The sequence below is a fragment of the Protopterus annectens genome, chromosome 8.part0, assembly GCF_019279795.1.
Source record: "Protopterus annectens isolate FY-2018-M chromosome 8.part0, PAN1.0, whole genome shotgun sequence".
Classification (NCBI taxonomy): Eukaryota; Metazoa; Chordata; order Ceratodontiformes; family Protopteridae; genus Protopterus; species Protopterus annectens.
Window position 1 is genome coordinate 1,612,765,943 of NC_056741.1, and position 13,461 is coordinate 1,612,779,403.

Here is a 13,461-nt window from a genome sequence, read left to right on the forward strand (position 1 = left end):
AAGGTGTGGTATGACAGGAATGCTCAAGCTACAGAGTATGCTGTATGGCAGCAGGTGATGGTTCTGATTCCTGTCAGACACAAGTTGCAAGCAGCTTGGGAGGGGTCCTACAAGGTGGCAAGAAAGGTACATTATGTTAACTACATGTTGGAACTGCTAGGCAGAAGGCAGGAGCAAAATTGTACCATATTAACATGATGAAACCTTACCATGATAGGAGGGCCCTTGTGCATTTGTAGTGGATTGCAGGAGGAGTCTGAGAGAGATCTTGTGACTGATCTCCTCAGTGAGGCTTGGACAGACACCTTGGTGGAAGGGGTAGCAATGTCCCAGCAGCTATCTCCTACCCAGGTTCAAGAAATCCAAGCAGTGTTGCAGGAGTTTGGGGGCATGTTCACTGGGAAACCAGGGAGCACCCACCTGGTACAGCACCAGGTGGATACAGGACCCCAAAAGCCTATCATGCAGGTCCCTTATAGGGTGCCTGAGAGAGTCAAACAGACTCTGAGGGAAGAGGTACAGGAGATGTTGGAACTAGGGGTGATTCAAGAGTCCAACATTTCCTGGGCCTCGCTAGTGGTATTGGTGCCAAAGAAGGATGGCAGCACCAGGTTCTTTGTGGACTACAGGAAATTAAATAGTCACACAGAGTCAGATGATTATCCCATGTCTAGGACAGATAAAGCCCTAGAGCAGCTGGGTGGGGCTAAGTATCTTACAACCATTGATCTTACCAAGGGTTACTGGCAGGTGCCCTTGAATCCCAGTGCTAGAGAGAAGTCAGCCTTTGTGACTCCTGTTGGCTTGTATGAGTTCACAAAGATTCCCTTTGGGATGAAGAATGCCCCAGCAACTTTCCAGAGGCTGGTAGATCATATCTTAGCAGGAGCAGGAGGGTTTGCCCTTGCTTGCATGGATGATATTGCTATCTACAGCCATTCCTGGCAAGAGCACCTTCAGCATGTAAGGGAGGTGCTGGGCAGACTACAGAGGCCAAGGTTGACCATTAAGCCGAGCAAATGTCAGGTGGGTATGGCAGCGGTCTCCTACCTAGGACATAGAGTGAGGAGTGGTAAGATAAGGGCAGAACCTGCCAAAGTGGAAGCCATTCAAGCATGGCCTGCACCTGTTACCAAAAAGCAGGTGAGGGCATTCTTAGGGACAGCAGGGTACTACAGAAAATTAGTTCCCAATTATAGTACCATAGCTGCTCCCCTCACAGACCTGAAAAGGAAGAACTGGCCAGATAAGGTAATGTAGACCCCAGCACATGAGCAGGCATTTCAGAAGCTTAAGGAAGCTTTGGGAGGACCACCCTGTGTTAGCCAGTCCAGACTATAGCAAAGAATTTGTTGTGCAGTTGGATGCTTCAAACTATGGGGTGGGGGCTATACTTAGCCAGATTTCTTCAGAGGAAGAAGAGCACCCAGTGGTTTATCTCAGTTGTAGGCTCCAACCCAGGGAGGAATGCTATGCAGTGATAGAAAATGAATGTCTAGCCATAGTGTGGGCACTACAAAAACTTCAGCCTTATCTGTATGGAAGAAAATTCGCTGTGATGACAGATCACAACCCTCTAACATGGTTAAACCGAGCCAGTCAGCAAAATGCCAAGTTGCTTAGATGGAGCCTGGGGTTGCAAGCATATGATATGTCAGTGCAGTACCACACTGGGAGTAGCATTTGCAAATGCAGATGGGCTCTCAAGACAGGGAATGGGGTGAGGTACACCCAGATAGACCTGACACTCTCAAGAGATGTTTAACAAGGGGCACTTGAAAAACTTGCTTGAGTTCCCTGGGGGGAAGAGATGTGAAGATTGGAGGAAGATGGGCAAAGGCTGCCAGCCTATTCAAATAGAATTTGATACATAATTCTATCAACTGTATAAATAAATGTAAAATACAGGCTTGTGTTTTTAAATCAAAGAAAACACTGTCAAATGTGAACTTCAATATTGTTGCGACATTGATATCTGCTGTAAGGAAAACCAAGCCAAGCATTTCAAATGTGTCTTTTGAAGTTGGAAAGATATTATGAATCTCTTTGATGTTTTACAAGTCGGCTCCAGTGGGTATGGATGAAGGTTTCAAGCCCATTGTTTTAAGGTTAAATTAAGGGCCAGAATTTACATGTGGAAGGTGCTTTATTGCTCTGGTTTCTGCTAGAGTGTATATGTGAAATGCCTTGTATTGTAGTTTCCTGAGCAGGTGTTAGCTTGCTAAATAATGCAGTTTGTGACCTGATAAAGTGTCAAAATGATGTAATTTGGGAGGGCCTCAGCAGAGCTGTTGGTTAGTGTTTAAAAACTATTGTTCAGTGAGAGACTGTAAGCAGTTTCATCTTGGACATCAAACCCAGCACTGCTTACTCTTTATGTATGTAAGTAAGACAAAAGCACTGTGATTTCTCTTAGGAATAGTTAAACTTAGAAGAAAGTTAGAATAAGTATATTTTTTAAATCAGATCTTTCCTATGATATTGTTTTAAGTTTCTGTATGATCTCTGAACTTGTGTAGCATTGTACTGTAGTAGTTTGTCTTGTGTTTTATTATTTATTAAATATTTTAAAAACTTTACCTGTGGCTGGTTTATGTAGAGATAATTTAACCTCTAAAGTACATTACATAATTACAGATTTTACTGTCTAAGTCACTTTAAATTAAGCCTTCACTGTGCAGCCAAACTACCAATTGGATAATAAAATTGCACAGTAATAATTGGACACCCTTTTAAGGGCCTTTTAGTAGCTCATATTTTTAGCTGGGTGGTGGCAGGAATTACTACTGTATGGTCTAGGTAATAGGGGCACAGCTGGAAAACCTGTGCCAGCTTTTTTCCCAGGAGGATCTGTGTAGTTGTATAACCTCTTCTGAAAGTGTGTGTGTGTGGCGTGTCAACTACTTGGGTGGGACACAAGTCACTGGTTGGACAGAGAGGGTACTGGAGGTTTTAGCTTGCCCAGCTAAGTTGAGAACTGGACCCTATAGATGTGCCAGTGGAGAGTCTTATTTTGGACCTGGTGAAGAAGGGAGCAAACAGCCCCAGACTGACTGTGATCTCTGTGTGCACTTAAGGGAAATTGTACTTTACTGTGTGTATTAGTTATCCTTTCCTCTTCTAGGAGACAACCTCCTTGGTGTTAGTGGTGAGGACTGAGGCTCCTTGATTGCTGGGCCAGGGCACAGGCATCACTCCTGCTTCAACTGTACTACTGATGCCCCAAAAAATAATCAAAAAGTACTCAAAGTCTGGAAAAAACAAAAGCAAATGGAAATACTACCCTAATAAGACTGAAGAATAGTTCCAGAATTACAAGTTAAATTAAAACTAAGAAACCAAATCAATTAGCTAATTAATTAGACAACACTGGGGACAGAACTGTACCATATATTTAGAGACTCACCTTGTTACTAGCACATTACACAATGATTCAGTGTCCACGAGATTTGGATGCTAATTTTCTTGGCCCTTTGTAGCTTAGGCTCTTCTTACCTAAATGAACTAGACATATTCATGCCCAGTCTCAGCAGTTTGCTCAAAAAGTGAAGGACTGTGCGAAGTTCATATTGTGAAGATTGAAATTCTTGGGCACTGATCATTAGACTTTCAGGAAGTATGCCTTTGGAATCTACTGCTACAGTGGCTTCAGAAGTATTCACCTATGGCTTGCTTTAAATAAATGACTACCTATATACGTTATATTTCTCTCCATTTAGATAATCAATCACAGACCAATTTAATCCTATTTACTTTGTCTTTTAGCTGTTCTACTCATCATGTTATTTTACCCCCTTTTATTTTATTGTATTGCATTTTTTATAAATAGATTTATACATTTGAATTAACTATAGTTCTACTGCCATTTGAAAAAGGGTTAACAATTTATACATAGTGAGACTGACAAAGCAGCACTTAAATAAGAGGACTGAGGATAATTTTTTTGTTGAAACCTAAAGTGGAATCTCTCTCAGTAGTAATAGTGTTACAACTGTTGCAGCTTAGCTTTTCTGTCAGCACATAGATGTTCCAGTAACATTTGATGCCAAGTCGAGTGCTCAGTGAATATAACATTATTATGTCCAGCAGATATGACTGTAATAAAACAATGAACTCATGAAGTTCAAATAATGTGGTGCAACCTGTGCAAAATTAAAAATTCTTAGGGCAGGAAAGCAGTTACAATTCAGCAATGAGACAAGTTACTCTGAATTCATTAAACAAGTACACCTGGAGGGTAGTAAAGGGGGTGTAATATCTCAAACCATCTACATGCTAGCATTGAATGAAATTCTGTCTTCATACTGAAAGGCCTGGTGCCCACTTGACTTGAATAACGACAGGAAGCATGTTTGCTTCTCAAGTTGGATACATTAACCTGATGAAACATGAGGAGGAGTGTCTGATGATGATAAGGGTGATAAAAATCGATGTGACCAAGGAAAGGAGTGTAAAAGTTACTTCTATAATGGCTACTGCTGTAAGGAAAGAAAGAATCCCTTAATGTGATTCAATGGGTGGTATTGCAGTAGATGCAGAAGAGGTCATTAGTCAAAATGATTATTCCTTTCTCCAAGTACAGGATGGGAAACAATGGTACAATGAAGTAGAATGCTTTGCAGTTTCTAGTAATTTGAATGTCTTTTTCTAGAGAGAGAAAGAAAAGAAACAATAAAATGTATGAGAGGGATAGGACTGCTAAGACTATACAATCTTTAAAGCACCCATATTTAAAATCTACACCTGATTTTAAATCATGTGGCACCAGTGTATTAACTAAAAATGACCTAGAACATGTGTTTAGTTGAATATTTGCTACAGGAAAGCATGGCAGATAAAAATGTAGATAAAGTAACCCAGAAATAAAATTTCTTAGAGGGCAATGAATACTTTTAGTACAAGGTAGTATAACAAAAGAATTTAATTTTAAAGTCTATTTATCAATAAAAGAAATGTAACAAATCTGTCTTGGGAACACGTCATAGAAAGATGGTCCTCCAGTTCCGTAATAGCCAAATCACTTTTTCTTAAGGAAGCCCATAGTCCTATCTTCTGAGCTTCATATTTTCATTTTTGCAATTATACTTGCAAAACTTTTGGAAATTACTTATGTTTATAAGCCATGGCACAAAGTTTATAAGCCGCATAGGGTAAACCATCCACTTAGAAAATTAATAGTGTGACTCACAAATCACTAGGCTTATTTCCTTTACTATGAAAGGTTCTACACATCCTCTAATCTCCCTAGTCATTGCCACACCTTGTTCTGTACAAAAGTGAATGAGATCTGAGACATTTTCTTATTTTTTGTCATTATTTATTGGATCTTGATCCAGCTGTTCTTTCAGAGTCAGCCTGTGACCCTGTGTGATGTGATGGGGTACTGTGAGTAAAATGACCCACCTCCGTGGTGATATACATCTCAACACAGCCACCTATGCACCTGTTATCTTTGTCTACTAGACCTTTCTGGCAGCAGCCACTGGAACACTCTAATTATGCCCCCTCTTCCCTCACTCCTTTGAGAGGGGAGAAGACATTGCCTTATCATTCCTGTCTTCTTGATACCAGCACCCAAGTTGTCAGTCGATGCAGTGCATCACAGTGCACTGTCCTTCTACACCATGGAGCTGCCAACATCCTTATTTTTTTTTTAGCAATAGGTTTCCTTGCTCATTCCTCAGCCTCCAAACTGATCATTTTTCCCTAAGTGGCATGCAGTTGGTTAAAGGAGTATGTCCCCTTTGCACAAGTACAGCACACACCATCATCGCTACAGCTAATTAAGTGCCTTTACTATAAGTACTGTTCTTGTTTATATACCACAAACCTATTTGCTCATATATGCTCAGTGCTCTGTAGATTGTTTATCAACAAACCAATAAAATGCATGAATGGTGAAGTGTTATTAGAACAAACTAATAACCAAAAGCACCTCTGATGAAGTTTCCCTGGAGGGATAAAAATGCTTAATAAATCTGCATTTTATCCATCGCTGAACCTCTCTTTGGTGGAATTTCTGATTTTGATTATCAAAAAACAGACTGTCAATGTGATAACCAGTGGCACAAACATACTGGATATGGCTGTCACTAATATGGGAGAGTGCTGCACACCTCTTAGTGTAATTTTATCTCTGGTAAGGTCATACTACAAAATGGCCTTCTTTAAAGTAAAAATAAAATGTGGAACCCCAGATAACCATGGAATGTTCAGGAATTACTCTAAGGCTAGCTTCCTACCATTAACTGATAACCTAGCAAAAGTTCAAGACTTCATAAACCCTGACAGTACTGCTGCCTATGAGGAATTGTTCACAAAAGCCCTATACAACATGTTAATAATTACATAGCAGAAGTTGTACCCACCAGGAAGAAATTCAGTACAAACTCAAAAAACAAGCCCTAGTAGAATCACAGCATCAATAGACCATATAATGGAAGGAAGAAAATCATGGCAACAATTAGGATGTGTAGCACCCAGCAGGATAAATGCACTCTCAACAAACTAATCAATCAACTCAGAGGACAAACAAAAAGTCTACCAAAGCCAAATTTGAGGTAAATTGGGCCTCCTAGGGCAATGACAACCAAAAGGCATTCTTTACCTATGTCTACAACCACAAAGACAAAACACAATTGTGTGCGAAGCTCATTGTTAAATGGAGGCACTTATACTGAGGCAAAACATATAGCAAACCTACTGGCTGACAAATTTGCTATAACTTTTCCCCTCTCTATCTCTCACCTCCCCTCAAGAAAAACCATTAAACATAACTCCCCTACTATCAAAGGGGAACATGTCTTCAGTGCAATCTCTAAGGCAAAGAACACTGTATCAATGGTCCCAGACTATATCCTAGGATGCCTTTTTTAATTTCTTCAAATCTCTTAGGTTTTTAATACCATGACAGGAATGGACCCCATTCCTAAGTCAAAGTATGAGTAAAGTTCAAGAAATTAGTATTGTTTCAATTTTTGATGTCAGCCAGACTCACAGCACTTGCAAATTGCCTAGTAATGACTCTCTGCAATTCGTATGGAGTTACATGTGTCAGTAATATATCTAAATATGATTGTAGATTATTTTTTATAAGACCCAATGCTCCTACTACTATTGCAACTGTCTGGGTATCTTTCTTCCACATTGCTCTTGTTTCTGTCTGCAAATCCTGATATTTTATGACTTTGTGTCTCTCTGTATGCAAGACACTGTAGTCACTGGGTGCATGATTTCCATGATCAATGCTACTTTTGTCTTCTTTTCATGGACCACTATATCTGGTTTTCTCGCATCTATCTTTTGAACTGTTGGTAATGGGTGTTCCCATGTGATGTAGACTTCACCATTTTCTATGATACTTTGTGACTCGTTTCCAGTGTTTTTCAGCTATTTCAGTATTATAATGTTTTCACAATGCCCATTCCCCAGTGCAACAGTCTTGCCACATTATTATGCCTTTCACTATTTGTCTGTTTCTTCCACATGTTCAATGGAATTTGTAAACCAGCATGTATGTAGTCCACATTCTTGGGCAGGCAATATTAACCTTTCATCTTTTGGTTTGAATTTGCCTCTTTTTAACCATTCCTGCATTCGATCCTGGTCAACATGAGGTTGTTCCAGGAGTTTTCTATACTTGCAACGTTATGTATGCATTTTCCACATTTCTTGCCTTCTCATCTGATCCTTCACCTTATATTCTTTCATTTGTTTTTTGGCACATTCAGTTGCTACCTGATTTTTATCTACATCTGATTTGATTCCCATTCCCATTTGACGATGATATGCTTCTGCTAGACTAAGTACGGAAGTCATCTTAGATTTATTCTCCTCGTGGAGTATTCCAAAATGGTGGACAGTCTGTAAGCACACTGACTGTGCAGCTCCTGAAACTTTAAACTATCATCTGACCTTAAGCCGGCACATCTCTCAAAGAAAATACTCTAAACATCAAAGGATTAAAGCAGGAATACAAATACGTACTTCTTTCATCTATAATTTTGCCGGAATCCTTTTCTTTTTGAATAAAAATACTACTTACTGGAAGCGGACACCTGAACTGCATGGTGTGGATTCTTCCATGGTGTGGATTATAAGAAAAATAACGAAAAAGCATCTCTCAGAATAGGATTTACTAAATAAAAACTTTTTTTACCTACCAAGCATCTAACTTTGGACATCAAATGGAGAACCAACCAGATCAAATGGAAACTTTAATCATGAAAACTAAATTATCTATGATTTCTACTCCTGAGAAAGACACCACTTCCAAATGGAAAAAAAACTAATAAAATACAACAAGAAGCTACTAGGCTGGCCCTCAGATCAAAACAGGAACAATCTTTAACACTGGAGAACCTTAGAAATGCACTGCAACCATGACAAACAGAAGTGCAAGGTTTTTCACATAAACTAACCACATTTGGTTCTAATATGGACCAAATTATGCTTAGACTTGAACAGAATGAAGCCAACGCTATGGACAATGAACTAAAAATAAATGAACTCAAGGAAAAGCTCCAGAACAGCAAAAACACTATTAAAGAATTACAACAAATATGGTAGATCTAGAAGCCAGAAGCTGGCACAATAACTTCATTATGAGGAATTCCAGAGACCTTTGAAAATGCTCTATTCAACCCAATAATCAAAGAAATATAAAGCTCTTTCTTAAACAATAAAGACCTCCTGAATGACATAGTAATAGAAAGAGCCCACCGAGCTATAAGGTGTTCACAAACAAATGAATCTCTGAGGCAAATATATATCAGACTATTAAACTTAGCACATGTTCAACTAATATTAGCAGCATACAAAGCTAAGAAGAACTTTACATGGAGAGCACATTGTCTCACTATAACTCAAGATCTCCCTCTTGAAATTAAGCAAAACCGTCAAAAACTTAGTAAATACTGCACTTATCTTATAGAAAACAAGATTCAGTTTCAAATGAAATACCCTGCTACCTTAATTTTCTATCTCAAAGATGAAAAAATATCCCTTGAAACCCCTGAGGAGGCAAAATCCACTTTCCTGCATCTCTTCAAAGTTAATCCAGCTTAAAACAACCCAATTCACCTTCTTTGAAGTCAATGACAATGCTAGGAGAGCTTAAGCAAGGTATCCTGCATGTTTCTGTCTTAAATCTATGTAGAAACAAAACCTCCATTTTATTTTGCAGGCCTGAAGGTCCGTTTAGCGTTTCAGCATTCTATTTACGATAATCCTCTTCAAAACCAAGAAGTTTCATGATCCTTTCACCTTTCAACTCAAATGATGTCATCACTGACTTGTTTCCTGCTTTATTGCATCTCTGGGAACAGAAAATATGGCAAAATGGATCGGGAAAGCTGAAAATAGAACTTTTAACTATTTTCTAACACAGCATTCCTTTTCTCATCAGCGGAACCTCCTATTGCCTATTTAATCCACTACACTGCTCTAACTACCAGGAAGAAAGCTGTAGAAGAAGTTACCTGTTGTCTACATAATCCAAGAAAAGAAAAGGTAACTGGTTCTAGTAACTCTGCCTTCCTTCCTGCAGTATTGCAAGACCTTCTACTATGCAGGACAACTTAAGGTACTGTATATTAGCAACAGCTTACACTTATGAATGGTGAAAAGCTCCCCATTTCTAGGTACATACTTAAATGGTTTAAAGGTGCCTTTCCTTATGTCACTGCAGCTATGAAGAAATAAGTAGTTTAATGGCATCTGGAACAAAGGCTTTCAAATATACTGCCATGTCTTAAACACTTCTAAATGTTTATACCTGTGGGTTCCTGTATTATTCATCTATACATGCAAAATGATCAACTTTAATCCAGGGGAAAAAATATATAACTAAAGAATCCTATATTTCTGCTCTGAATAACGTTGTAAAACAGGGTGATGCAATTTTGGTTGAGGCATTTGCATACAAAATCTTGATTAAATATGTTACTTAGAGATTAGTAAGTTCATATATTTACTTAAGTGTTCCAATATCATGTTGTCTAACTTGTATTTGGTAGTGCCTATGACTCAGGGATCCCACTATATTAACTATACTACTGCTTTGCATGTTCTCAATCACCAAAGGTTGCAATATCTCAGTTCAAACACACGAAGCGGCTAATAGATATGTTAACCAGTACTATGGCACAGCATGATTAATACTGGAAATACTGAATTTATCTCTCTTGTTTTGCATATATCTCTTCTCTCCTAAAGTGAAGGGTGGGGGGAACTATAATTGAATATGTTGGGACATAAAGACTATTATTTGGTAAGTCTTTATACTAGAGATACGATTATCAATGAATTACAATATGACTTTTCTTTCATACATATTTGAGAAGGTGACACTGGTTAGTGGAAAAACAACTTAGTGGACCTGGCTGTGAACTCTCTCTAAGTTTGGCTACTGGTGTGTTTTTTGATAACAAAGGACAGATGATGTATGTATATTCCCAGCACAGATATAAATGTGAAAATATGCAGTGCCATAAAGATTACAATCCCCGGGATTCATGAAGCTTGTGCCAGGCGCAGGCGTAGTGTAGGCGGTATAATGCCAAATATGGCCGCCGAGCGATTCAGGTAAGATCCAATTCCACGTGCACTACCGGCGCACGCCAGAACTGTGCAGCCCTCGGCTTAGGTATGCTAATCACCCCATGTGCAGTGTCGCACCATGCAAATGAAGGCATATAGCGATTCATGAAGTGGTGCAGGCATAGCGTAAGCCCATGGAAATGTAAACCAAAAAACACAGTTTACATTTTCCCAAACAGAACATCGGAGCTATGGAAGCAGACCAGACTCATGTATTACAAAGTTAACATATGCCAATGGCTAAATACACAGCCAATGGCATAAGAAAAGATGCACAACACCTAAAAAACAACATTTAATGTCGTGTCCACAGTAACGCACAGTGCAACCGCAGGGCATGTGTGCGCAAACCGGAACACAAAGAAAATATATACAAATGTCATAAAATCGCAATGTAATACAAATCAGGATTTCACCATAATATGCAATGGTATGCATGGTACACCACAACCAAGGTGCAAGGGTTGCTAAGGGTCTACGACAGTGTTCAGCGTGGTAACTATGAATTAGTAGTCAATGCCATGCAAATGAGGCAGGTAATACTGAATCGCAAACGTCCCGCCGGATAAAGGATGTACCATACAGCGCAGCGCTATAACACCGAGGAGTGGCTCAGAGGTGATACATGACATCAGCAGAGGGGTGTGCCACCGTAGCTGTAAGCACATTGGAGCAATGCAAATCTGGCCTGGCCATTGCTAAGCAAAGCTGCAGGACAGGGGTGGGGACGTAGGTATAGAATAATGTAGCTGAGAGCACATATGGTGCCCGAAAGTGCATGTGTACGGGGATGAAAACATGCCCGAAACCTGGTAAGCGGATGCACACGCCGTGAACAATAGCACAAACAGGAAGGTCAGGGGAAGAAAAGAAGGAAATGCTGCAGTAGGGTAATTGGAGTACAACTGAGCAATTAACACCTATCAACTCACGGCGGCCAATCGACGGCAGCTGACAAGTCTGCTTGCAGAAACCTGCAAAACAGGATAGGGGAGGCATTGGATTGCAAAGAAAGGAGGGGAGGCATTGGATTGCAAAGATAGGAGAACTGTCATAGCAGAGTAAAGCAAACCTACAGTAGACCGGCAATAGAACACATTACGCAAGATAAGCCAGGTCTAGGAAAGTACAAATGAAAGCAGGCTGCTGGATGTATGCCAGAAAATGGCAGGTGAAATGTGCAGAAATGTAAAGGGAAGGGCAAGAGGTAATCCATGGCAGCCAAATGTAATTCAACACCAAAGGCACCACAATAGTAGTTCCTGTAGTAAAACACACAAGATACCCTGTAGCTACGATCGTACATACACACCCTATGACATCATCGGTGTTCAGAGCACAATAGTATAAAGTGTGAAAGCACCCAACACACACCTGTTTATTCCCAAACACTGCACCATAGGTGTAAACACATGGGGAACTTTTAAAATGTACATGTTGGGAGCTGCCATAGCTGTGATTCATCAACACGTGTTTGAGACTGACGGTGTTGTGGAGGATGATGCCGACAACCACCACAGGCCCCGGTGGAGGAGAAGAGTGTTCAGACCAAGGGTAACCTACAAGGGGCTACATGATCTGGAGATAGTAGAGTGTTCCAGGGTGGACAGGGACATCTTACAGCAAATAGTGGAGCTGTGCCGGCCACGCCTGAGAACCAGAAACAACAGAGGGGAACCCATCCCAGTGGACATGAAGGTATGTGTAAGCTTGCGAATACTAGCCACAAGTACCTTTCAAAGGCCAACTGGAGATATAATGGGGATCTCACAGGCATCAGCATCCAGGGTACTACACCAGTTCCTGGATGCCATGTTACCACATGCCAATAAGCATATATACTTCCCCCGAACTCAGGAGGAGTTGGTCAGCAATATGCGTCACTTCCACCGTGTGGCACACTACCCGGAGGTACTGGGTGCGATAGACTGCACGCACATACATATCAAGTCACCACCCGGTGAGCATGGTAGGTGCTACATAAACCGCAAGGGATTCCACTCCATCAACTGCCAGGTCATGTGCAATGCCCAGGGCATTATCATGGATGTGTGTGCTGGCAGCCCTGGAAGCTACCATGACTCCCATATCTGGCATGCCTCACAGCTGTATCAGGTATTTGTCAGGGGGGACATCCCACATGGCCACCTTGTGGGGGATGCTGGATATGCACTGGAGCCATGGATGCTGACTCCCATCAGAAATGCACACACACCCATGCAAGAACGCCATAATGAGGTACACGCACAAACCAGAATCATCATAGAGAGTGTGTTCGGGATGCTGAAATCACAGTTCCATTGCTTGGACACATCTGGTGGAGCCTTGCAGTACTCTCCAGGCATGTGTACCCACATCTTCATAGTATGTGCCATGCTACATAATATGATCCTGCGGAAACAGCTGCAGCAGGGACAAAATGGTGAAGGCCCACATAGCCCACTGCAAATGCAAAGGCCATCACAGGCACAGAGGGATTCAGACCACGAACACACTGTGCCAACCCCAGTAGGCAGATGGAGGCATGCCCAATATGCCTACGCCTTGGCAAAGAGGGAACGTATAGCACATACTCTGACAGTGTAGGCCCCTACGGACTGACACACCTCTCCACCTGCACACACAGTAAAATGGATGGCACACACACACACGACCACATGTAAATTGTAATGTATAGGTGGCCCACTGTGTGAATCTGACATAGGCAGCCCTCAAACATTGTACACACAACATCTATTGGAACACGGAATGTCAACACCTGAACAGTACATGCGCCTATCAGCATATGTTGGTGCTGTGTGTATAGATTCCCAGGTACATCGGTAGGTACACGCCCGATTGTCAGAGGCCATACACCAAACA